Genomic DNA, 27,956 nt, shown 5'->3' on the forward strand with positions numbered 1-27,956 from the left:
CATCAGGACAGAGAGCTGGAACTATAGGTACTAGGTAGAGATGCATTAAAAGATAGACAAGTAGGGTCTCAAAGTGGCTAAAGGAAAATGCTGGGTAAGCTTTGTGTGTGGGAGCTCAAGTGCCCCTAGCTGAAAGGGAATGATAAGTTTTGACTGAATTTTGCTCATTTCCCAGATTTCTTTCCTGCAGGGCACTCTCTTGAGATACTGTGATTCTCAAAGATTCTATGTTCTAGGTCATGATGAAGGGGTTCCTCACAAGCCACCTCATCCCACTATCCATGAATCCCTAATTCAGGTTGAGTTTATTAAACATCTGCTAGATGTCTTGCATGGCACTCATTGCTGATGGTAAGGGGGCCAGCCCCATCCTTAAAGACTGGTTGTGTCCCTTCCTTGTTGTTTATCATCAAGTTATTCAACTCTTCTGAACCTCAGTTTCTGTATCTGTAAGTCAGGAATAGTCATCTTATATTGTGGCATTTCAGTGAAAGATAAATGAAATATGTTTGACAAACCCTGGTACTTGGTAGATGGTCAATAACCTGAGTTCCTTCTCTCTTCCTTTCTTTAAACCTGAATTTCTTCACTGCAAAATATGGATAGAATATAGCTCTTTCAGTGGGATGTTTTAAGGAGTAAGATAATGCCTGTTAAAATGTTTCATAAGCCCTTAACTACTGCAATAATAATAATTTATTATTAGAGTTACCCTCAAAGAGCTTACAGTCATTTATGTGGCCATGGCAAACCTTTACCCGAAGTGTACAGCTAAGCTCTTCATTGTACCTGTGCCCTCTGTCTGAGTACACCAGTACCCCTACTACACTCTAAGTATTTGTCCTAAACCATGTTTCTTCTTCAAACATGAAAATGGTGTAATAAAGGAGCCTGATGGGCACCGTTCATGATTTAATGGTTTTTGAGTAGTGCCAAGTTATCCTTTCTGCAAGCTTAGCCAAACGAAGGTATTGCTGAAAGTTGTTTGCACTGCTCTTTACCTCACAACTTTGGCTCCACCAGGCCCCTCCCTGTACAATCCCTCTGTTCCAGCCAGGCTGGCTACCCTTATTTTTATTTATTTTTTTTGTCTTTTTGCCATTTCTTGGGCCGCTCCCGCGGCATATGGAGGTTCCCAGGCTAGGGGTCTAATCGTAGCTGCCAGCCTACGCCAGAGCCACAGCAACGCAGGATCCGAGCCACCTCTGCGACCTACACCACAGCTCACGGCAATGCCGGATCCTTAACCCACTGAGCAAGGCCAGGGATTGAACCCGCAACCTCATGGTTCCTAGTTGGATTTGTTAACCACTGCACCACGATGGGAACTCCTGGGTACCCTTATTTTTCAATAAATCTCTCTGTCCTATTCTACCTCTGCATCTTTGCAAATGCTGGACTCTGAAGCTGGAACTGGTGTCCCCTTTCTGTCTATACCATTTGTTGCGTTGTTGACTCACTTTCTTTGTATGTTTTGTCTAAATCTTTGTAATCCCCATGACAACCAGCACAGGCCCTGCCCATGGTATGTGTTCAATAAACATTTATTGAATGAAGGGTTAATTTTCTTCTCCATATTATATTCAAAAAGACTTAATTAAGTGATTAGCTCAATGAGGCACTGTGCCAGGTGCCCTGCTGAGATAATTACATGAAGGATTCCTGTCCCTAAGTAGCTTAACATCTAAAACTGTTAAACAGATATAAACACTTATTTATAGCAGCAAATGACCTTGGTTCTTAACCTGGCATCTATTGATAAGCACCCCCCCCAATGAAACCTCTGAAATTGTATGGTAAAAGTTGCATATGTGCATATTCTGGGGCTAGGTTCCACAACCACTATGAGAATTAGAGCAGAAGAGGAGCAGCAGACGTCGGTTTTTCAGTCTGGATTTATTTTGGACTGGAGAAAGAGTGAGAGTAGGGGTAGAAGCAGAGATAACTTTGGGGTTTTCTATTTGAATAATTAAGTCTTGCCTTGTACTCATGAGAGTGATGGTTTGGTGATGGAGGTGGGAGCAGATTTGGGGGAAAGGGAAATCAGTGGGTAAATAATGAGGAAGCTTGAGATGTCTATTAGGCATCAAAGTACAGATGCCATGGAGCAATGGCATGTATGAAATAGAACTCACAGGGAGAAGTCTGGGCTGGAGACCTACATTTGGGAATTGTCAGTGTGTAGATGGTACTTAGAGCCACCAGGTCAGATATGACCCAGGGGAGGAGAAGGCAGGGAAAGAGCCCTGGGACTTTCTGAAATGTAGAGAGATGGGGGAGGAGGATCCAGAAGAGGAAACTGAGATGGAGAAGCCACTGATTGAGGAAGGAAACCAAGTCAGTGTGGGATCCTCAGAGCCAGAGAAGACAGCATCTGGAGGAAATCAATGGTCAGCCATGCCGAGTTTCTCTCCTGGAAACTGTATCACCTTAATGTACCTGTTTACTTCTCTGTCTCTTACTAGGCTGAACTTCTTGAGTGCAGGAATCATGTCTTATTTATTTCAGAGTCACCAGTGTATAGCACAAAGCTGGACACATGATTGGTACTTGCTCATTATCTAATGAATGGGAAAAAAATCTCAAAGATCAAGCAGGAGACTAAGATGCCCCCCAAGCAAAGACTTCTGGGGCTGAGACAGGCACTGCTTCTGACCCGCTTTGGGGGACGTGTAGGGGGTATGGGATGGCTTGTCTCCATACAGCAGGAGGCAGGACAAGTAGCATTGCTGAGATGAAGAGCTGAGCCTTGGTGGGACACTTAACCAACAATGTCATTTGTGCACAAGGGTACTTGGCTGGGGAGCAACTGCACTTCCACCGCCACCATCTGCTCAGTTAATTCCCAGCTCACTGGCCCCAGTGTCACTTACCTCTTAATTACCGGCCTTGGTTCCCACCTGGCTCAAGAGATGAGCTTTCCTTCCCTGCTACATTTTAAACAGTGACCTGATGAGCCCATCTCTCCTGGCTTAGATGACTCACCTTCATCCAGTCCTTCCCCTCTGAGATGTCCTGAACTTGCCCCTTTAAGGGTTTAGAGCAGCCTGGCATCCTGGCAGCTCTGAGCTGGTTCTGTCCACTCAGGGGCAATGCCTCACAGGACAAACTGGCATTTAGAGGCTCTTAGAGGAGCTGGCACAGGGTAAAACCAATTAAGAGGATGGTTGAGAGATGCCTAGCACCTGAGGCATATTCCACTGTAGGTGTATTTTCCAAGTCAAGATGATGGTAATTACTGAATCTTGGATGCTCTGTATCAGGTTCTGATATTCCGGAAAGGAGCCTGATTTTGTTTATCTCACCTCAGGTGATATCTATTCTTGAACTATCCTCCATTTGAAGAAGTTTAGCCTTGGAGTTCCCATTGTGGCTCAGCAGTAATGAACCCGACTAATATCCATGAGGACTCAGGTTTGATCCCTGGCCTTGCTCAGTGGGTCAAGGATCTGGTTTTGCTGTGAGCTGTGGTGTGGGTTGCAGAGGTGGCTTGAATCTGGCATGGCTGTGGCTGGCAGCTGCAGCTCTGATTAGACCCTGGGAACTTCCATATGCCATGGGTACAGCCCTAAAAAGCAAAGAAAGAAGTTCAGCCTTTTTTTTTTTTTTTTTTTTTTTCCCTTTTTCAAGTGGAAGAGGTGGTGCTGGGATTATGACATCTTGGTTTTATGGCCTGACCACAGAGTGGAAAGCTTTCCCCAGCTGAGTTGGCCAAATGTGCCCATCTTAATTAATGCTTTTTATTAAACCCTGGTCAATAAAGAAACCCATTCTTCTGAATTGAGTTGCTTCTCTTCTAGTTTATTTTAGTCTTCCCTTGTGTGGGAAAATTTTCCAGAACCCTAACATTGAAGAGGAGCATGATGCCTCGATTTATGAGTGTTGTCTTCTCATTAGGGGCCAAAACACATACTTGGGGTGTATGTGACAGCCCTAAAAGGTAGATTTGTCCCATATATTTATTTTTTAATTAAGAAACAAACAAGCAGGAAAACATATTTTCCCACCGTATTCCTTGCTTTCCTAAGGGAGAGGGAAGGAAAGAAGATTCTTTATTCCCCTTTTTACAGATGGTAACTAAGACATAGAAGGAACTAGTTACCCACCACGTGGATCTGGGACTTGAACCTGACTCTTTAGATTCCACCAAAGGCAGAGTTTCCTTGAGGGCTCAGCTATATCTCTACGTATCCAGTGCATATCAGAATCTTTAGAAAGTGAGTATTTACATTATGAATTGCTTAGTAGAGTTCCCTGGTGGCTCAGTGGGTTAAGGATCTGGCATTGTCACTGCTGTGGCTTGGGACCTTTTGTATGCTGCACGCACAGTGCCCCCCGCCAAAGATAAACTGCTTAGCAGAAGTCCTTATAAAATCTTGACTAATGAGGTATGGGTTAAAAAGTATTGAAACCTAGTTTTATCTCTTTTGACCTCTCAATTGAAGAACAATGGTCTCTGCAGCTGGGACAACCACTGCATGGCTCAGCCATCATCCCACCAAACCCCAGCAGGGCACAGAATCAGAAGTAGCTCTGGAGGAATCTGCTCTTATTACCAAGCTGTGGGCTCAGATGGAGTGGATTTTCAGGAGCTGGTGAACAGAAGTTGACCCTGTATTAATCACCAGTTCTTACTACCCACATGTTCAGTGCTATGCCAGGTCCTTTGGCCAATAGAGAAAACCCACAAAGGGTGTGTGTTTTAAGTAAGGAGTCAAAATAAAATGCTTGAAGTTGTATTGAGCAACATTAAATGATATGTTTTCTTTTCTTTTTTTTTTTTTTTTTTTTTTTGTCTTTTTGTCTTTTTAGGGCTGTACCCACGGCCTATGGAGGTTCCCAGGCTAGGAGTCCAGTCGGAGCTGTAGCCTCCGGCCTAAGCCACAGCCACAGCAACACCAGATCAAAGCCACGTCTGCAACCTACACCACAGCTCATGGCAATGCCAGATCTTTAACCCACTGAGCAAGGCGAGGGATCGCACCCATAACCTCATGGTTCCTAATCAGATTCGTTTCCTCTATGCCATGACAGGAACTCCATAAATAACATATTTTCTTAAAAAAGGTCATTTTATAATCATTCATTCAGCATCCAAAGATTAAATACCCTCTATGTGCTGAATTCCCCATGTCAAATTTTGAAAAGAAAGGGCGGTATATTAATCAGGATAACGTAGGCTATGCTGAAGTAACAACAGTCCCCACATTTCTGAGTTTTAAGACAGTGAAGATTTATTTCTTGCTCAGGTAACATATCCAACAAAGGTTGTCAGGAATTGTTGGCTCCATGCAATCATTAAGGACCCCTATTGATGTAAGCTTGCCATCATGGAGTTGAACTTTTGGGGATCATATGATTTCTAAGTTTTCCAAGGAAGGGAAGAGAAGAATAGATGAGGCCCATTAGCTTTCAATCACCAGTTGGAAGGTGACATCCACCACTTTTGCTTATAGCCTGTTGACCTAAGCTAGTCATATGACCCCCAAATCAGGCAAAAGATGCTGGAAAATACAGAACACCTGGTATGCTTGGTCACTAATAGTTTCTGCTCTAAGTGGAGAGTGGCTATAAAGGTAGATAGAGCTCTTACCTTCAATTACTGTGCAAAGCTGTAGTACAAGCTAAGCCTCATTAGAAAAATACAGATCATGTGCTGAGGATGTTTGGGCACTGGATAGATGAGTGGGACTGAATCCAGGACAGAATTTTGGAGAGCATGGTATTAGAGTGGGGCCTAGGCATCAGTAGATTTTGATAGACTTTATGAACAACAGGTGTTGTTGGAAAAGCCAAGTAAAATAGTGAACAGCCTGCTGGAGGGCAGGATTTGTGATGGGGGGAAATGATATTCATGATAATGATAATAAGAAATACATAGGCAGTGCCAAGAATATGCCAGGCCCTGTTCTAAGTGTTCACATATATTATCTCTGTAATCATCTCAATAATCCTTTGTCAAAATAGAGGCTCAAGGATGTGAAGTGATTGCCCATGTTTGTACCAGTTGCCACCAATGAATTTCTGGTCCAAATCGCTTCACCTGTTAGAAGGAACATTATTCTGCCTTCACATCTATGGGTCAATTCCAGACTGGTCTTTTGTCCCAGTGGCAAAACCATTTGATAGAGCATAGGGGATCTGACTGCCATGTGATCTTCCAGAGGCCAGTGTATGCAAATCTGGGTTCTCACCCAGGTTTTCTGGCTCCGAAGTGAGTAAACCACCACCACCCACTAGTTGGAGGGATAGACTATGACCAGATTTCAGAGGGTCTAATATGCCTGAGCATCTCTTCTGAAGAGGGAGAGTGTAACTGTTACTGGCAGGGGTTCTTGGCCTCCTTAATCAACAGATATTAATAATGGCTAGACAAGAAATTTAGGCAAGGCTTTACTGGGGCTCCTGCCACAGCAGGAGGGAGTGAAAACCAGTAACGGATTCTCTTGCTGAGAAGGGATGAATTGGTTTCTTCTATGGGATGAGGGTAGGGGTGGGTCTGGAGTTTAGGCTGAAGGTGGGGCTTGGGTAGTCTGCCTACCTCCTTGGTGCTGCTGTGTGCAGGATGCACGCACAGTACCCTGCTTTTGCACCTGACTCCTCAGAAGTGGCAGTTGGGTTTTTGGTCTTTTTGTATCTTGTTCATAATTTGCCCCAACTGCACACAGTTATTTTTAGTCCTTTATAGTTTCTTTGCAGTTTGTTGCTGGAAGTAATAGTGATGTTTGCGCAGGTGCAAGCCCTATAGCAAAGAGTTCCAAGTCCTGAGTTCCAGCCTGTTTCACAATGTCAGGTTTTAAAGCAGAGGGGTGACACCATCAGATATGCCAGTAACTCCTAGACATCTCAGGTCCTGCGTGTGAGGATCTGGGAGAAGAAAGCAGGAGGCTTTGTGGAGAAGGGGACTTGAAGCTGGGTTCTGAGAGCTGGGCTGACTAGGGCAGATCAGAGAGAAATAAAGGACATTCCAGGCAAGGGACAAGCTTACCAGGAACTTAGGTGTAGGAGTGAATGTGCTTGGGAACAAGGTAGTGGGATTTGCCTGACTGACCTGGAGCAGGTCTCCTCGGGTTGGGATGGATGGGGAAACGCATCATAGCGAAGGATTTTAATGTCAGGCCAAGGAGTTCCAATTTGATTTAGTAGGAAGGAAGGAGACATTGACTGCTTTGAAGACACAGCCGGGGAATGTGTCAAGAGGTGCCTCTCTGCCCTTCACTGTCCCCAGTCTGACTCTAGTCACAGGCCCCAACACACCTGGCATTTCAAAGCCTGGGGGCATTTTTCAAAGTAAACCTGAAAGGCTGGTTGTCATTCTTTCAAAAGATCTCCTCTGCCCTACAAGCAATCAAATAATTGAAGTCAGGTTGTTGCTTTTTTTTTACTTTTACAAGAACCATTACAAAGGTGTGCAATATTAGCCACTTACGCATATGTGAATAAGACTGTAGGCTAAAACATACGAGTTCCTATCTCAGCTAATGAACTGGAATATGGTTTTAATTTTTGAACTGCAAGAATGTTCTGCCTTTTTCAGTCGTCCCTACAGAAGATTTCATATTTTAATAATTCAGTGTAGCCTAATTACTTTAATTAATCACCTTCTTTTCAGAGATGTCAGTGGGCTTCGTTATTTTCTTGATACTGTAGGTAATGTTGAGAGTTTTAAAGAATTTTTTTTAAAAATGTAATAGTCCAGGTTAATTCGTGAAGTCTAAGACATGTTTCCTTTCCCTGGCAGTGATCTGTCATTCACAAATCATGGGTTTGTCCCCATAACTCCCATCTGTCATATTTCTTCCCTGTGACTGGTTAACACAACTATCTCTGGTCATTCTGTGCCTTAAAAACTGCTGTCTGGAGGCAAAAGTAAAATACTATTTTGAGCAAGTCAATATTTTTGCATCTTTCTGAGTCATGATGAATAAACTGTGCATGACAATAGCTCTTATTGTACAATCAATATAATTTGCTTCCCTTGCAGGAAAACATAATTAGCTCATGGTTGACACAGTGGCAATGAAAATGTGCTCATTTCTAAAGTTTGTGGGTGTAGGGTCCTTTCCTGCTCAGAATGGGGGTTCCCAGCTCCTGACCCAGGCAGACTGGGTGTCACTAAGCAGACCTCATAACTTTCAGGGCCTTTGGTAGTTCTTTTCAACAAGGAATGACAGTGCTTTTTTTTCTTTTTTCTTTTTTCTTTTTAGGGCTGCATCTGGGGCATATGAAGATTCCTAAGCTAGAGGTTGAATTGGAGCTACAGCTGCCAGTCACAGCCACTTGGGATCCGAGCCGTGTCTGTGACCTACACCACAGCTCACAGCAATGCTGATCCCTGACCTACTGAGCAAGGCCAGGGATTGAACCCACATCCTCATGGATCCTAGTCAGGTTCGTTAACCACAGTGCCATGAAGGGAATGCTGATGATACTTTTATATAGAGTTAATAATATCTAAATTTGATATGTAGAGACTTGAAGTTAGAGGCTGGCCTTGAATACAATATGTATCATTTAAATGATAAAGCTCTAATATTGATTAACTGGCCCCATATTTTTTTCTCTCTCTTTTTCAATGAAAGAGCTCAGATCTTGGGATCTTTACCTATTTTGCCAATAAATATAAAAGGGCCCCTAATTAGTTAAGGCATTGGGAGGACAGAAGACATCATGTAACCTTCCTTCTTCTTTTCTGGGACCCTTTTGTTCCCCCATAGGAGGCTGCCTGGCCCCTCACTCCTCATTGTGGGCTGGCTACTTGCAACATCATTCCCATGCATTTTACACTCCACGGCACTAGTTTCTGGAGCCCCTGCTTCGTTCAAGCCAGGCAGCTTTGTAAGCAATCTGAGGTTTTACTAGGACTGAGAACAAAGTGAGGTTTGAGTAGAGAACTTGACTGAGGTGCATCTCACAGGATTCCCTGTAAAAGGCTGCAAGGAGACCTCCTGTTTGGGGCTTAGGTTGAATGCTTTTATTTTGAAATGCTGACTGTCTGAAATCAGATTTACTCAACCTCAACTTTGGCTTTGAACTGAAGCACACATGCTACCTGTCACCTGAAGGGTGCAATTAGGGTCTGTACTTGGAGCTGTGTTCTCTATCAATGCTGACGGGTGGTTGTGAGTAGAGCCTGAGATTTATGTGGCTGAAAAGAAAAGAAAAACCTCTTCTAAAAATCATCCCCTTTTTGCTTTTATCTCCTCCCATTTTCTGCTCATCCTTCACACCCTTTTTCCTCAAATCTTGGGAAGTCAAAGAAATCCACAAGAAAGAAATTGATAATCAGATCAATTCCTGCCATGGATCCAGTAAAAGCTTATGGTTGAAAATGCTCCTGGTCCTTTCGAATCTCCTAAAATATTCTATTGCAATCAGAGATGTTAATTGGTTGAATCTGCCTGTGGTCTTAGGAAGTGCTCCGATTACAAGGAGAAATCCTTTTATGTTGCTGGATTTCAACCACAGAATCTCTGAAGTTAGGAATCTGGCAGAGGCAGAGCCCCCTCCAGGGTGTAAATAAACTGGCCAGGTCTATAACCCAATAAGAAGTCAGTTTATTGCATCTGTGTTTCAAGTCACCCAACACACACACCCTGCACGTTTTATTAAAGAAAAGGTGTGGATTACAGCCAGAGCCTGGACTGGAAAATGGCAAGGGAGGTGGATGCTTGTCAAGTCTACACCATCTATGGAAGGAAAGATGGGGCCCAGCAGGGATCAAACTTCTCTTCCTGCCCAAGTTTGCAAGGAAGGATCAAGCTTCTGAGCATGACTGGCACACAAGACTACTAATACTTTGCTAGCTGGTGGAAGAAGGCTGAGACTCGAAAGGCTTAAGTGGATGAATGTTTTATAGCCCAGGTCTGGAAACCCAGTGACATTTTCCTGTGGCAACAGGAGGTTGTTTTCAGAACTGGAGCTTTCGCTGGACCAGATCTCACTAGTGACCCACTGAGAGGCAGAGGGAGTGAGTTGGGCGGTGGCTCCAAAACCTTGGGCAGGGAACACGATGAGCCCCTAGTTTAAATACAAAAACGTTTCACTTCCATTGCCAAAGGGTGTTTGGGGTTCACCTAATGGTGATCAAGACCAGAGGAAGAATCCAGCCCTGTTCCACCTACACTTCCACCTCCCGCGACTCCAGCCCTAGCTTAGTTGCACCCCACCCCTCCCCACAAAAGTGTAAGGGGGTGAAATGTGCCCAGCCTCGTTTGCATACTGCTCTAGACTTCTGGTGACAGTGAGCTATTCGTGAAACCCAGGACAGTGTGAACAAAGCTGCCTCTTAATTCAGCATTAATCTCTCGGACAACACTACTCGCCCACACTTTAAAAAAACAGACTACCCCCCCCCAATAAATTTACAGTATCCCGCTTTAACATAGCAAATACAAAAGTCCAGCCAGAGTCTTTTTGTTGTTGTTGTTACTCCCCGCCCCCTCCACCTCCATCTCCTTCATTCCCATTGGCTCCTGAGAAGTCCCAGAGAACCAATGGGATTCCTCTCCTTCATTCATGTCCTAGCAACAAGCCCAATTCCAATCTTTCTCTGCCAAACTAACACCTGAAAAATTACATCATGAATAATGGCAAAAGCAGCAAGGGCCAGAGAAGGGCCTTTTTTTTTTTTTTTTTTCATCTGTCTGCTGCAGAGTTCATTTAAGGTGTTTTAGTCTAGATTCTTAAAGCAACAATGTCCTAGATTTTTGCCTCTTTTTTCAGCTCGTCTTATTAACATAAACTATAAAATGAACAGTAACCTGAATGTAGCAAGAGGCCTTTAGGTGAAGTGAGGGGAAAACATTTTGTTGGGAGCATTCTCTGAAGATTCCTTTTCAGTCTTTTTTCAGGGAAGCCCTCAAAGTGGAGAAGTAGATTGTTCATATAGTATATTTTTTGGGAGGGGGGTGACTAAAATACCCTAAACTACAGAAGTTCCCACCCACTTTCCCCCACAAAAAGCCTTCCCGTGGTTTCTCTTGCTCCTGTTAACTATACCCAAGGACTTTTCTATTTCTGCTTTGGAATAAAGGGCTTATTCTGTTAAGGGGTTTGGAGCCAGGGAAGGGGTTGCTTTATGAATCTGTGAACGGCGTGGGGTGGTCATGGTTAGGGGGCCGCAGGGTGGGTGCTGGGGGCACGGGTGTGTCTGTGCACGTGCAGGGCTGGAAATGCAGACGGGCAGCTGGGAAAGTGCAAGGACAACGAGATCCAGATGACTGGGGAGGGGGGAGGCGAGGCGTTAGGGAGTGAACGTGGAGGAGGGAGGGGGCCTGGGAGGGGAGGGGAGGGGCGCTGCACAGGCAGACTTGCTCTCTCCAAATGTGCAGGGGTTTCTCATGAAAATGTCCACCCTTGTAGGCATTTTTCAAGACCCAGACGCTGATTTGCTGCTTCCGGTTTCCCCCACCCCACCCAGTCTAGCGCACACAGCCAGCCAAGCCGCAGACACAAAGAGCTGTGCAGCCCTGCCTGCGCACCCGCGGGGAGAGGGAGCTGGGCGGTGGTTCGCACCTGCTCGCGTCCAAGTGTAGGCAGCCAGCAATTGCCCCCACCCGGTCCAATCCTGGCCACCGAGGCCCACGCCCCCTGGCATCCTGACCTCTTTGCAAGCATCTGTGGAGTGCCTGAGGCACGCACTGGAAAGAGACCCAGGGCCCCCAGGCTGCCTCGGGTGCCTTACTGGAGGAGCAGAAAATAGATATGTTCGGTGTCTGGCTCCGATGCGGAGTTTGAGACTCGCCTCAGCCATCGCCTTGGCAGCAGAGTGGTTGGATGTGTTGGCAGACAGTCTGCCTTGGGACTTGTGAAACCGCATGACTATATAAGGCCCGGGAAGGAAAGAGAAGGATGCCAACCTGAGGGATGGGATGGGAAGGGAGAGGAGGAAGTGCAGGGGATCCTGCTAGAGATGTTCCCACTTGTCCATCCCCTCAGGGATGCAGCGATAACTCATTCTGCAGAAGTTTTGCCATCAGCTGTGGAATAATAACAGAATAATGGAGGGGGGCCTGGGAGGGGCGCTGCTCTGTGTCCGTAGGAATAGGTACTGTTTTCCTGGAGGCTACTTGGCCTCCTCCTCTTCTGGCTGGAAAATCTGCTGGCTTCAGGGTGGGCCAGGAAGGCAGCGGTCCAAAGTCTCAAATATCTTGGTGTATACCACGTTTTACAGTACAGAGAATTTGGGTCCCCTAGCCCGAGGGACACTTCGGAGAAATCAATGGCTAGACAGGCAGGCCAGGGAAAAGGCAGTAGGGAAAAGGAGCACTGGAGTGGGAGCCATTGGTGTCTTGCATTAGTTCGGTCTCTGGCAGGAGAGCTGGAGCAGTGCTGTTTCCAATCCTACCCATGGGGGGCTGTTGTAGCTCAAATCAGATGATTGGTGCCTAGAATGCAAAATAAGTACTCAATCAGGTGAGACATCAGTACCCTCCCACTGGCTTTCTGCATGAGTTGGAAGCATCCTGTCCCCAGTTGCATCCTCCTTGAAATTCTCTCTTCCCTTCCTGGGCTCTTGTGGTATGCAGCATTTGTCTGTTCTCCCATCTCTTGGTTGCTTCATTGTTCTCTGTGGAAACTTCATCCTTTGGCAGGGCTTTGCATGTTGGTTCTCTTCTGGGCTCTGTCTTGAGCTCTACCCCCTCACGCCCCTGTTTTGTGATCTTGTCCTCCCAAAGGTTTTAAGGATTTGTTCTGTTGTGATAGCTGCTGGTGTACAGCTCCAGCCCAGCTCTCCCAAACTGCCAAGGGGAGGTGCCAGAAATCAGGACTTTCCATATCAGTGTCCTCCAGGTTCTTTAGATTTAGCATGTCTATCATCTCTTCCATCCACCACTCAATTTGCATCTTCACCTTTGTATAGTTTTCTCAAGGGAAGAATGTTTCCACCCATATTAGTGTTCAAGAAAGACACTTGGCTGGCATCCTGGACACCTCCTTCTCCCTCTTTCCCCATGTCCAGCCTCCATCCAGAACTACCCATTTTACCACCTAATTGGCAAATACATTCATTCCTCTGCCTCCCCATTGCCATTGCCTGAGTATAAGCAGCCCGTCTTGTCACCTGGACTGTTGCATCAATGGTGGATCACTACCACAGGGTCTGACCCCATGGCTACTGCCCAGAACCCCTCCAGGGGCTTTCATCATTTTCAGGACGTACTTGGACATGGCTCCCTGTCTTTCGTGCTTCTTCTTATTCTACTTACTCCCTTGCTGTTAGGGTTCTGTGCACGAATTTTCCTTTAAGCTCTTCAAAATGCTTCCCTCCCCCACTCAGGGACTTCCTAATGCAAAACGCAACTCTCCATGTGATAAATTCTACCTACTCATATTTAGCCTCCCATCTAGCTTGGAGAGTCCTCTATGGCAGCTTTAGACTCAGCAGGTTCCTTTTTAGGAATCTGAAACCAGCTCTCATGGAGCTGTTCAACTTCTGTCAGCTTAAAATTGTACATTCCACCTCTATCTCACCCATGAGTCTGTACTGCCATGAAAACAGAGACCTCAGTTTTTTCTTCTTCACCATTACAGCCTTAAATACATAGCACACAGTAGAGCTGAAAGAATATTTATTGGATGAACAAATAGAAGACACCCTTCCTAGTATGAGCCACCAGTGCATTTTATACACATTCTTGCTATATAAGAGTGCAGAAGCCAACTAGGTTGAGGACAAAGCTGGGTACTTTTAACCCGATTATATAATCTTTTTTGATTAATTAAAATCAACATCGTTGGAGTTCCCACTGTGGCTCAGTGCATTAAGAACCGTATGTTGTCTCAGTGGGATGTGGGTTCAATCCCTGGCCTCACTTAAGGATTTGGTGTTGCCACAAGCTGTGGTGTAGGTTGTAGATGCACCTCGGATCTGGAGTTGCTGTGGCTGTGGCGTAGGCTTCAGCTGCAGCCCAGGAACTTCTATATGCTGCAGGTGTGGCCATAAAAAGAAAAAAAAAATAAGGTAAGATTATTGGAATATAACTTACATATAAGTTACATATGTTATAATGAACCCTTAAATGTATACTTTGAGTTTTGACAAATACATGGACCTATGTAAGTACCAACCACAATCAAGATCTAGAACAATTCCATTACTTAACGTGCCATTTTGCAGGAAATCTTCACGCCTCCTGGACTCAGGCCCTGTGTTCTGTCACTACTGATTAGTACAATGTTGCCTGTTCTAGAATCTCATATAAGTGGAATCATCCAGTGTATACTGTTTGTGTCTGGCTATTTTAACTCAGTGTTCTACATTTGAGGGTTATTCATATGGTAGCATATATTAATTGTTTGGTAATTTGTTCTTTTTATTGCTGAGGAGTTTTCCATTATATGGATTTATCACAATTTTTTAATTCATTCATCTGTTGTTTTAGACGTTTGAGTTATTTCCAGTTTGGAGTATTGTGGTTAAATCAGTCTGAAACATTCGTACAAGTCTTTGCATGAACATATATTTCACTTCTCTTAGGTAAATGCCTAAGAGTGGAATTGTTAGGGCATGAGGTAAATGTGTGCTTAAATTTATTTGAAACTGTTCAACAGTTTTCCAAAGCGTTGTCCTATTTTGTCCTCCCACCAGCCATTATGAGCGTTCCAGTTGCTCTGCATACTTACCAACACCAATTACTGTGTAGTGGTAGCTCATTGTTCAGTAGATTATATTTTGATGATGACCAATGATATTGACCTTCTTTGCATATGCTTATTGGCTCTTCATAAATATTGTCATTTGTGAGGTGTTCAAATCTTCTGTGTCCATTTTTGAATTGAGTTGTTTGTATTCATCTTTGAAATATCAAATTATAAACATTCTTTATTTTATAATAAAGAACATATATAAAGGAGAGAGAAAGATCCCTCCTCCTTTCCTTCCTCCCTCTCTCTGCTTCTTTCCAGCTAGCTATCATCTTTATACCACCACGTCCATGGCTTTACTTTTTATTTTCTCAACAATGACTTTCAAAGAACAGAAATTTTAAATTTTGGTGGGTTTAATTTTCATTTTTTCTTTTATGTTTAATACTTTATTTGCCCTAATAAATCATTGCTACCTGAAGATTGATAAGATCTTTTTCTCCTAGATTTCCTTCTAGAATTTTTGTAGTTGTAAATTTTAGGTTCAGTGTGATGATCCATTATGAGTTACTTTTTTGTGTGTGATCTGAAGTCAAGATTTGTTTTCCCCCACAAATTCCAGTTATTCTAACACCATTTTTAAAAAAAAAAAAAAAAACTTCCCGCACTGAATTACCTTGGTAATTTACTTGTTTGAATTAACTGACCAAAATGTTGAAAAACCACCTGAACAAATACTGTGTAGGTCTATTTCTAGACCCTCTGTACTTTCCATTGACTTGTATGGCTACCCTCACACCAATCCTGTGCTATGTTGTTTAGTGTAGTTTTACAGAAAATCTGAAATCAGATTGTCTAAATCTTCCAACTTTGTTCTTTATCTAAAGTTTATACACATATATAAATTTTATACACATATATATTAAAACACTTGATATTTCCATATACATTTTAAAATCTGCTTGTGAAATTCTACAAGAAATGTAGATGATTGTATAATTTTCTCCTTAATTTTGTTATTATGATAATTTTCAGTGGTTGAATTTAAAATATTACACCAATATTGCATTTGTGGTATAAGCCCCATTTAGTTATGATGCACTGTTATTTTAAGACATCACTGAACTTAACTTGCTAATATTTTGTTAAGACTTCTATATCTATATTTTTGAAGAATATTGGTTTAAAATTTTCTTGTAACTTCATTGTTTGGTTTTGATATCATAATATTGCCATCCTGTGAAATGAGTTGGCAATTGTTCCCTCCTCTTCTGTTTTCTGAAAAAGTTTTTGCAAGATAGATATTATTTCTTCCATATAGGTTTGTTAGAACTCACCAGGGAAATCATCTGAAGTTGGAGTTTATATGAGGGAACATTTTAATTTACAAATTCAATGTATTTAAATATATTTTGTATTTACTCATACATTTACTATTTCAGCATTCTTCGTTTCTTTATGTAGATCTGAGTTCCCATCTGGTGTCATTTTTCTTCAGCTTGAATTTCATTAACATTTTTTTGGAGTGTAGATATGTTGGCAACACATTCTTTTAGCTTAAAAAAATTATTATTTTTCTTCTATTTTTAAGGAGTATTCACAATAAATATAGAATTCTGGGTTGACTATTTTTCTTTAAAGGTATCACTCAATTGCCTTCTGGCTTGCATTACATCTAAGGGAAGTCTGCCGTCATTATTACTTTGCTTTTTTGGATATATCTTTTTCTTCTGGATACTTTTACAATTTTCCCTTTACCTATGATTTACAACAATTTCACTATGATATTTCTAATTTTTTTTTCCTTTATACCTGTTCTTTGTTGGGTGTTTTGGATCTGTGGGTTTATAATATTTACCAAGTTGGGTAAGTTTGACTTATTTATTTAAATATTCTTTTATACTTCCCTTTCTGTGGCTCCAATTACACATATGTCAGACTGATTTATATTGTTTCTTTTTTCTTTTTCTCTTTTTCTTTTTATAGCCACACCTGCAGCATATGGAAGTTCTCAGGCTAAGGGTTGAATTAGAGCTGCAGCTTAGCCTAGTTTGTGTCAATTCTGGATCCTTAACCCACTGAGTGAGGCCAGAAATTAAACCTGCATCCTCACATACACTATGTCAGGTTCTTAATCTGCTGAGCCACAATGGGAACTCCTGAAGACTGATTCATATTGTCATGAAAGTTGATGATGTTATGAGCTTTTTTTTTTTTTAATCTATTTTTTCTCTTTCTTTTGTCTAACAGCTCAACAGTGTCCACCTCCACCACTACTCCTGTGGTATTTAATCTGCTATTAAGTACACAGTAAATTTTCAATTTCATATATAATATTTTTCAGCTTTGGAAATTTCATTTTTTTTCTATGTCTTTAATTTATCTCATTACTTTTATATTTTCCTTTAAATCTTCAAACATATGAATAGTAGCCATTTAAAAGTCTTTACCTGATACCTCCATTGTTTCTATCTGTCCTGTCATTTTTTTTATTGTTTTATTATTATTACTATTGCCTTTTTTTTTTCCCTAGGGCCACACTGATTGTAACATTATTCAGTATCTAGATTGTGTTGTCTTCTCTTTTGGCAGGCCCTTAGGTGATTTTTTTGAACAGCCCGATCCTTTTAAGACTTGTTTCAAAAATTTTAAGAGGTAGGTTTATTTATTTTAAAATAAGTTTACCCATGGGATAGTTTACCATATTTCTTAGTCTCTACTGAATGTGCCAAGGATCAACAAACTCTCTGTGCTAGCTGTGGTGGAAATTGACTATCTCCCAGCCTCACATGAGCTCTAGACATGTTTAGTTTACATCTCCTCAGTATTTGTTCTTTGCCTGGCCTCATAGTTTCTTCTTGAGCATGTGGTGCTTGGTACTTAATGAAAGACTCAGGAGGATTATTATGCACATTCTGAATCACTTTTCTTGTGTCTATTCCTTTTCTGTGGTATTCTGTCCCACAAATTGCAGCTGCCTCAGCCTACTCAAACTCTGATCTCTGCCTCCTCAATTCAGCAAGACTTACTATACTTTGCTTGGACTGTTTCTCTCTGCACTGTGGTCTTGGAAATGCTTTCGGGCAGAATGCCTAGCCCACTACAGGGCTCATCTAATTTGCATCTCGTTTCTTAGGGATCACAGTCAAGTGCTGCCTGTTTCCTAATGTTTGAAAATGATATTTTTATTGTTTTTGTCTAGTTTTCTAGTTACCACAGGAGGGCAAACCTGATATCATGGCCCTTGATCTTTTTCTAACCAGATTACCTAATAAAATTCTCATTTTATATATATTCTTCTAAAGAAATTACAAAAGAGTATAAAACATTTTGAAAAATGAAGATACACTACCTTCATTAGGTATAATCATGCTAATAATCCTTTTTAAATAGAAAATAAGATTGGTGGTTCATTAGTCATAATGAACACATGCTAACCTAAAGGGATCACTTCTTTCCCTTAGGTCATTATTGAATAATATTTTCTCTGATTCTGCCTATATCATGTTCACTATTAAGCTGTTTCCAGAATTTTTCTTTTTAAGTATGAAAACTTTTGTCTATTTTTGGTCTTATGGCACAATAAAATTTATAAATAACATCTATTATAGAATGCTTACTTTGTGCCAGGCAGCATGCTAGGTATTTTACATACGCTGTCTTTTTGATTCATCACTATACCATCAGTTTCTTCTATTAGCCTCACGAGGTAGTCAAAGGAACTGAAAATAAGAGATATAAAATAATGCCCAAAGGCACTCAACAAGAAAAAGGTGGAACTGGAATTTGAATCAAGATAGTGTGCTTAGAAAATGCCAGTTTAACTAAATTTACATTTCCTTTCTCAATTTTCATGATTTCTCAGAATCTGTATTGTAATCAAGCTTCTTAATTCTTCTTTGTTTCTAAATATCATTTACAATACCCAAGGAATGGCCAAAAAGAGCAATAATATGGGGATTGTCAGTGTGTATTGAGTATATCCTGCTGATGAATTCACTCAACCTCTTTCCACTCTTTAGGGCATTGCAGGCAAGTGGAACAATATGTAAAACAACAACAGAGACACAAGACTGCAGAACTCATTAATTCCAATGCAATATGGGGATGCTTCCTAGCAACTTTGTGAGGGTAAAAAAGGAGGAAACACATTTTAGACACATAAGGTACTAATAATGAGAATGTGCATTTAAAGTTCATAGATATATTTGGCAAAACAATGACTACAACACCTGCATGGATTTAATTAGTGCTTTTCTTGTGAAGAATGTAAAGTACTTAAATATATTATAGAATATTATTGTTAGTGGTTTTAGGAGGGGAAATCATTTACCAAACAAGACAGACAAGAAAACCACGAGAGCCAGACAAGAGCAATGTGTTGGAGGCAGAGGAGACCAAGAAAGAGAGAGATCAGCCCAACCCCTCTATTTAAAGAAGAGGAAGAATTTGCCAGGCAGATGGGAACAATAAGAACTGGAGAGAGGGCATTCCAGGCTAATGGAACAATATGTGTAACAATATGGAGGCATAAAACAGGCCACATTCTTTTTGACATTTATACAAATATACATATTACATATTGTATGTGTACAATATATATTTTCATAGACCACTCAAACTTCATTAAAATATTTTCTTCCCCAGAGATTTTATAACATAGACAAATAGATCAAATACATCAAGTGTTGGAGTTCCTGTCGTGGCTCAGTGGTTAACGAATCTGACTAGGAACCATGAGGTTGCAGGTTTGATCCCTGGCCTTGCTCAGTGCGTTAAGGATCCAGCATTGCTATGTGCTGTGGTATAGGTCGCAGACGCAGCTCGGATCCCAAGTTGCTGTGGCTCTGGTGTAGGCCAGTGGCTACAGCTCCGATTAGACCTCTAGCCTGGGAACCTCCATATGCCATGGGAGCTGCCCTAGAAAAGGCAAAAAGACAATAAATAAATAAATAAATAAATAAATAAATAAATAAATGGAGTATGGAAAGAGAATATTTATATGACACAGGCCTGATGGGATAAATATCTGTTAACTGAATAAGTGAATGATAAATGATTATCAGGTTATGCTAAATGACTAAGGATAACAGTGAGACCTATGGGAAGACATAGCAAAGGAAGATCATTTTTGGATAGGGTGATTAGGAGAGTCCTGGAAGAGAAGTGGGGCTGGATCCAGACTTTGAAGTGTGGATAGCGTTTGGTAAATTGATGAGAGAAGGTATTCCAGGAGGGTGAAGAACAGTATGAGTAGAAGCAAGCAGGAGAAAGGCACATTTTGATTCAGGGAGGGATGTGTATAGAGAAGGGGCAGACCATGAAGCAGGCATCACAATCACCAGATCATGGTGGCCCATAAATTCCAAGTGGAGTTTGAACTTTGTCCTGTAGTTTGTGGTGGAATTCTTCTTTTTTTCCAATAAAACTTTTTTTAATATAATGTTTATTTTTCATTATAGCTGGTTTATAGTATTCCGTCAATTTTCTACTGTACAGCATGGTGACCCAGTTACACATACATGTATAGATTCTTTTTTCTCACATTATCTTGCTCCATTGTAAGTGACTAGATATAGTTCCCAGTGCTATACAGCAGGATCTCATTGCTTATCCATTCCAAAGGCAATAGTTTGCATTTATTAGCCCCAAGTTCCCAATCCATCCCGCTCCCTCCCCCTTCCCCTTGGCAACCACAAGCCTCTTCTTCAAGTCCATGATTTTCTTTTCTGTGGAAAAGTTCATTTGTGCCATATGTTAGATTCCAGATATAAGTGATATCATGTGGTATTTGTCTTTCTCTTTCTGACTTAACTTCACTTAGTATGATAGTCTCTAGTTCCATCCATGTTGCTGCAAATGGCATTATTTTGTTACTTTTTATGGCTGAGTAGCATTCCATTGTGCATATATACCACATCTTCCTAATCCAATCATCTGTTGTTGGGCATTTGGTTTGTTTCCATGTCTTGTCTATTGTGAATAATGCTGCAATAAATATGCGGGTACATGTGTCTTTTTAAGGAAAGTTTTGTCCGGATCTATGCCCAAGAGTGGGATTACTGGGTCATATGGTAGTTCGACGTATAGCTTTCTAAGGTACCTCCATACTATTTTCCATAGTGGTCATACCAACTTAGATTCCCACCAACAGTGCAGTAGTGTTCCCTTTTCTCCCCACCCCCTCCAGCATTCGTTATTTGTGGACTTATTAATGATGGCCATTCTGACTGGTGTGAGGTGGTATCTCATGGTAGTTTTAATTTGCATTTCTCTAATAATCAGTGATGTTGAGTATTTTTTTCTTGTGCTTGTTGGCCATCTGTATATCTTCCTTGGAGAAATGTCTATTCAGGTCTTTTGACCGTTTTCCAATTAGGTTGTTGACTTTTTTGATGTTGAGTTTTACAAGTTGTTTGTATATTTTAGAGATTAAGCCCTTGTCAGTTGCACCGTTTGAAATTATTTTCCCCATTATGTATCCTTTTGGTTTTCTTTTTGGTTTCCTTTACTGTGCAAAAACTTGTCAGTTTGATTAGGTCCCATTGGTTTATTTTTGCTTTTATTTCTGTTGCTTTGGGAGACTGACCTGAGAAAACATTTGTAAGGTTGATGTCAGAATATGTTTTGCCTATGTTCTCTTCCAGGAGTTTGATGGTGTCTTGTCTTACATTTAAGTTTTTAAACCATTTTGAGTTTATTTTTGTGTATTGTGTGAGTGAAGAATTCAAGAATAAAAGCAACCTTCACATTTGTGGACTTAGACGAGTTATGAGTAATTTGACACATTAAAAAAATTTCTCACAATTCTTAATTAATTCTTACTTAGATAATAGGTGTGTGGATACAGCAGTGAACAGAAACAAAGCTTCTAACTCTTTTGGAACTTATGTTCTAGTAGGAGAAGACAGGCTGTCAATGAACAAACGAATGCGAATATAACATGTCAAAAGGTGGTGGTGTAGGAGTTCCCGTCATGGTGCAGTGGTTAATGAATATGACTAGGAACCATGAGGTTGCAGGTTTGATCCCTGGCCTTGCTCAGTGGGTTAAGGATCCGGTGTTGCCGTGAGCTGTGGTGTAGGTCACAGACGCAACATGGATCTGGTGTTGCTGTGGCTCTGGCGTAGGCTGGTGGCTACAGCTTCGATTGGACCCCTAGCCTGGGAACCTCCACATGCCGTGAGTGCAGCCCTAGAAAAGGCAAAAAGACATACAAAAAAAAAAAAAAACCCAAAAAACAAAAAAACAGTGGTGGTGTATAGGGGAGAATAAAGCCCAGTAAGGAATCAAAGAGTGATGGTGAGGTTTATATTATTTGCATAAAGTAATCAGGGGTGAACTCTCTGACCATCTGGCCTTTGAGAAGATAAGACAGGAAGGAGGCAAGCCATACAACTTTCTGGGGACCGAGCAGAGAGTGAGAACTGCAAATAGGATGGATCTGAGGTAGCAGTGAGCATAGCATATGTGGCAAAGAGGTTGTAGAGTGGCAAGGGAATGCAATGATACCTGAGAGATGGGGCAGGGACCTTCCCAGAGATCATGTGGGCACTAGTAGGTCATGGAAAGGGTCTTGAATTTTGCTCTGAGATGGGGAGCCATTGGAAGTTTTGAACAGAAGAGTGTTAAGATCTGACTTATTTTAACAGTATCACTCTGCCTCCTGGGCAGAGGACACACTTTGGGGGATCTTGTTAGAAGTTATTATATTTATGTGAAGACAGGAAGGTGGCTTGGATTAGGTTGATCTTAGCAGAAATGGTGATGATTCTGAATATTTTCTGAAGGTAGAACTAGTGATTTGGATTTGAAGTATAAGAGATAGAGAAGTATTAAGTTGTCTCTAAGATTTTTGACCTCAGATACTGAAAGAGATATTTCAGGGAAAAGTAGGCTGGGTTGTGTGTGTGTGTGTGCATGCGTGTTGGAAGCTGTGTCGAAAATGGACATATTAAATTTGAGTCTTGTTAGAATATCAAGCAGGGAGTTTGTGAAGTTTAGAGAGCACTCTGGCCTACAGATGTAATTTTTCCAAGTTTTCAGTGTCTAGATATTCTTTAAATCTGCGAGGCTAGGTGAGTAAGAAGAGAAAAAGACCATATGTTCTAAGAGTTGGAGGTTGAGAAGATGATAAAGAGCCAGAAAAGGAGGCTGAGTAAGAATAGGCAGTGAGCTCAGGAGAGATCCAAGGGAGAGTCCCATTGTAAGGCCAGATGAAAAAAGTGTTTCAAGAAGGAGCAGTGAACTATGTCAAGTGCTGATCTTAAGCGGAGTACTATGAGGGCTGGAGGTAGCAACTAGATTTGACAACATCAAGGTCACTGGTGACAAAGATGATTCTCTTGGATGGTAGTGACTCAAAAGCCTAACGGATGTTGATTCTGAGATGAGAGAAGGGTAGATACAATAAGTATCATAATTATTTTGAGAATGTCCATTAGAAAAGGAAGCAAAGAATGGGGATAATGTGGAATCGAGGAGTTTTTTAATGGAAAGAAGATTTGTTGGTAAATTTGTAGGTTGATGGGATGAGAATAGTCCATTTGAGGAGGAACTAGTAAGGTGAGGACAGGGCTGATGGAGGATGAGAACTGAAGGGTGTTGGCCTGGAAGACAGGAGCAGGGACCGTTCACTATGGTAATAGGGATACAGTAGACTGCCCTCATCTGTGGTTCTGCTTTCCATGGTCTATTACCTGAGGTCAACTGCAGTCTGAAAATATTGGAGAATTCCAGAAATAAACAATTCATAAGTTTTAAGTCACACACCGTTCTGAGTAGTGTGACAAAATCTCGCAGCATCCTGCTCTGTCTTGCCCAGGGTCCCCAGCAATCGACATGGCTTTTGATGCCCGACCTCAGTATGATCACAGCTGACAATCCACGTTCACCCGAAACAGATAATCCTCCTTCTGAGGTAAGTTCAGGTCCATAGTAGCCTAATGCTACTTTACAAGCCCGTCATTCACCTCCCTTCGTCTCATCTTCATCATCTCACATCATCACAAGAAGGATGAGGACAGTTGAGTAAGAAATTTTGAGAGAGAGACCATATTCACATAACTTTTATTACAGTGTATTGTTATAAATTTTTGATTGACTATTTTTGTTAATCTCATACTGTGCCTAATTTATCAATTAAGTGTTATCATAGGTATGTGTATGTATAGGAAAACACATAAAGCTTTACATAGGAAAATACATATATGTAGGTTTAGTACAATCCATGGTTTCAGGCATTCACTGGGGGTCTTGGAATGTAAACCCTATGGGTAAGAGGGGACTACTCTCAGGGTAGTGATGTGTAGATGGATACACCTAAGCTGGTTGACTTGGTGATGAGCTTTTAGAAGTGCTCTTCTGATTGCCGCTACCTCAGTGAAATAAGGAGAAAGGCCACCCCTGGAGACAGAAGAGGGGAGGACGTGTTGGAGGTTTGGGAAGGAAGATGATCAGTTTGCGTCTTCCTGTGTTGAATTTAACGAACTGCTCGATCTCCCAAATGAAAATACCTGGCAGGCAGTTAAGGCAATGTGACCACAACTTGGAGGGTTACCGTCAAGGAAAAGACCAGGGTGTCCTGTGTAAAGATCTGGAGGTCGAAGCCCTTCTAGTGGATGTGGATGAATTCTCATAGCAGGTGGTAAACCCCACTGTCTGGGGGTGGGGGTGGGGGTGGGGGGGGGAGGTGGGATCTGAGAATCAATAGAGGAGTGTAAAGCGGGGAAATCAGTGCGATGTTAAGGACCTTCAGCTTTTGGGACTTTTCTCTCTGGGTCTTAGTAAGTGGGAAGGCCAGTCAAAATTATCACGGGGCTGCCATATGCCCACCATTGTGCCCTTTCATGGAATTCTTTCAGGAACCCTATTATTCTTGTTCTGGTTTTACAAGTGAGAAACAAAGAATTGGCAGGCACAAATGAAAGGGGTGAGCCGGGATATGAGCCAAGTCTGTCATCTCCTTTCCATTATATCAAATATGGAAAGTTCCAGAAAGAGAGACAAATGCTTCATCAGATCCTAGAGAATGGCATTCTGAAAGACAGCCATGTCTGACCAAGTACCCTACGCATTATCTATCACAGTGAATCTTTAGAGAAAAAGCCCCTCCACCTGGGTAGACTTGGCATTGCAGTCACAGGGGGTAGACAGCATCTCTGAGAGGTTTAGGGAATGGCAACCCTGTTTTCTAGCCACCCTGCCTCGAACCATGTGGCCTGGTTGTACGAGGGCCAGAGAGACTGCAGCCCCAGCTCACCTCCTCAGCCATAGGTACCAACTCCAACCATTATCATCATCATTTGGAAAATGAGGAAATGAAGCTCGGAAAGGTTATGCAACCAACCCAAGGTCACACAGGTGCCAAGGAGCTGAGTCAGAACCTTGACTCACTCCATTTAGCTTCAGAACACACACCCTTAGCATCAGGCATTTTGGTCACTCTTAACCTTGTCAGAGCCAGGAAGCCCCCCCTGGATTTCTGTTAGAAAGAAGCTGCTGACTTTGTTCTGCCTGTCAGACCTATATTAAGCATGTCCCTCGTGCCAGGGATTACTGATAGGGTGTGGTGGGAGGCAGAAGGCTGAGTGAGCAGCCAGTGCTGCTGCAGTCAGGAGGCTGATGCTCATATCTGAGTGGGTCTTGGGTAAGTAGCCCACTTAGTTAGTGTGAGAAGAGACCTCTTGCTGGTGGTTTCTTGTTGTCTGGAGGTACTTGCTTGAGCAGCCTGTTGGAACCATGCAGCCAGCTCCCAAATGCCTTCTGAGATCACGTGAAAAAGGAGATGCGAGTGTAGCTGGATATATCTACATATTGCAAGCATCCAGAAGGCCTGCACCTGAAGTGCAGACTGTCACGATCATCTTGCGTACCAAGACTTGATGTATTGCTGTGTTTGTGTGTCAATAGAAAGAGACCTAGAAATCCATCTGGACCCCTTTGTTGAGCAATATTGCTGCTTAGGGAGGTATTCCAGGGATTTACAAGTGAGAGTGATGGGGAATAAGTGTGTATTCAAGGCTGCCTCTGGCCCAGGCAGGCTGAGAAATTGGAGCTGAAAAACTGGCTAAAACCCTTTCTGCCCCTCACAAGCAATTCGATGAACTAGCCTTGGTGTTCTGCTCTGTAAAATGGGGTAATTATACTCTTTCTCACCACAGAGATGTAGCAGTTCCCATAATATGTGTGAAAGTGCTTTGCATAAGAAAAAAAATCACACGAACCTAAATATCAGGCAACTAAAATCACTGGGAATATATTTTAATTTTTAATCCAAGGGAACGTTAGCTCAAGCTAACATGAAAAAAAAAAATTTTGTGACTTCTAACTATGTATTTTATTGTTGCCCAGGGTTTCAAAGCTCTGTATCAGTACTGCCCAATGACGTAATGAGAGCCACACTTGTAACTTAAACTTTTCTAGCAGCCACATTAAAAATATAAAAAGAAATAAATTAAATACTTTTATGACATTTATTATTTTACCCAAATGTATACATGTTCATTTAAACATGTAATCAATATTTATTAATTATTTTCCATTACTTTTTCACATGAAGTGTTTGAAATTCAGCCCATATTTTATGCTTGTAATACATCTCAATTTGAAAGCTACATTTTCAATGGTTAAAGTAAAATGTAGTCCTACCAGACAGTAAAGATGTGTTTAACAGAAAAAAGATTTCACCCTGTTTCAATTCCTTAGTCTCACCAGGTAATATTGGCTTGTGGCTGACATTTGAACAGAACAAATTTCTTATCTGCCCCCCCCCCCTTTGGTCTTTTTTTTAAGGCTGTCTGGAAGTTGCCAGACTAGGGGTCGAATCAGAGCTGTAGCCACTGGCCTACACCACAGCCAAGCAACGCCAGATCCGAGCCACATCTGCGACCTATACCATAGCTCATGGCAACACCAGATCCTTAACCCACGGAGTGAGGCCAGAGATTGAACCTGCATCCTCATGGATACTAGTCAGATTTGTTTCCACTGGGCCACAATGGAAACTTCCTCATCTGGCCCTTCTTTACTCTAGGTTATACTTCACTATGTCACCAGGCACACTTGCCATCATGATCAAGTAGGTTCCTACATTATCCCATGAACATAGCATGATGATGGAGGCTCAGTTTGCTTATCTGTCCAGTGGGGTTACTGAGAATGACTCCCTCCCATGGTTGCTGTAAGGAGTCCACACGATGACTTAGGGAAGTCCCTACCCCAGTGCCCTTTGCATAGTAGGTGTCTGCAAATATTAGTTTCTCTTTTCTGCTTTATTGTTTCTACCTCTCCAGGGCTCTGCCTTCTGCCTTCTATCTCACAAATAGATGTTATCCATTTTCAAGATTTCGCGTAGTCCCCATTTGCCATAACATCGTCACGGGTTACCCTGCATATTCATTTATCTTTAGAGTTTATTAACTACAGTTTGGCCCTTTTGTCATAGCCAGTTTTGTCACTTGTATTTTGTCACATATTATCGGTCTTATTTTTCTAACATCAGTGTAGCAGGGTAGGACCAGAGCCCTTCATATCTCTCAAGCATTTTCCACAATGCTGAACTCACAGGTTCAAATAAATACATACATTTACACTTTTTGATGGACAGATTGAAGGGGGTTGCCACAGAGAGGTTCTTAATGACCAGAGGAGTCCCATTTGGATTCAAAATATTGAGTGTAGACAAAACACTTTGTGAATTCAGAGGCACATGAATAATTAAGAATTGACTGCAATATGCCCTCATATGGAGTTCAGCAATTTCAAGTTACACTAAATTTTACAATAAGTTAAAATTTTTTTCTTTAAGTAATGTAATCAAATTTCAAAACCATTGGAAAATAAAGAACAGGAAAAAAATCCATCTATAACCTATCACAGTCCTTACTCTGCTGTTTTTTTTCCTCCTGATGCAAGTTATCCCAATATTGTATTATTGATACTGGTTGTTTAAGTAGAAGATATGATGCTTTTCCATTTTACAGATAGTGAAACTGAGGCTCAGAGATTGAAGAAAACTGCTCAGTTTTACATCAGAAATCAGGGTGAAGCATGAGAAATGTAGGTGTCTTGACAGCATCTCTCAGTCTGGTACTGGCTGGTTATGTTAGAGCAGCTTCCTTCAGGAATTCCGGTTCTGAGCTTCCCTGAATGATGTGACTTAAAGTGTAAGGCTTACTAAGGAATTGCATTGCCTTTATTTTCATCGCCTGTGTAGTTGCCTTCTAGGATTATGTCAAGGTTTCTTAACATCCATAGAAAAGGGGGAGTTTGCAAAAACCAAATGATTACAGCACTTGCTTGCATCTCTGAGAGGAACCTGGAGTCAGATCATGGAGGCTTTGTTTGACCTTAAACAGCTTTGACAG

The 27,956-nt window shown here is 41.8% G+C and overlaps 1 long non-coding RNA gene across 2 annotated transcripts in view; it reads left to right on the forward strand.

Moving 5' to 3' along the window:
• Nucleotides 1-27,956, forward strand: part of LOC110255448 (uncharacterized) — a 108,476-nt gene that overhangs the window by 12,906 nt on the left and 67,614 nt on the right. The window contains exon 2 of one of the 2 annotated variants that reach the window (XR_002335695.2): nt 23,414-23,509. The exons of the other annotated variant lie outside the window; for it this stretch is intronic. This is a non-coding gene — a long non-coding RNA (uncharacterized LOC110255448). The remainder of the gene's footprint in view (nt 1-23,413; nt 23,510-27,956) is intronic. 2 annotated transcript variants of the gene reach the window in all.

This window comes from Sus scrofa, chromosome 9, assembly GCF_054392235.1.
Source record: "Sus scrofa isolate SSC_HxYL_T2T_F1_AM1 chromosome 9, Sscrofa_HxYL_maternal_Yorkshire_Landrace_v2.0, whole genome shotgun sequence".
Lineage (NCBI taxonomy): Eukaryota > Metazoa > Chordata > Mammalia > Artiodactyla > Suidae > Sus > Sus scrofa.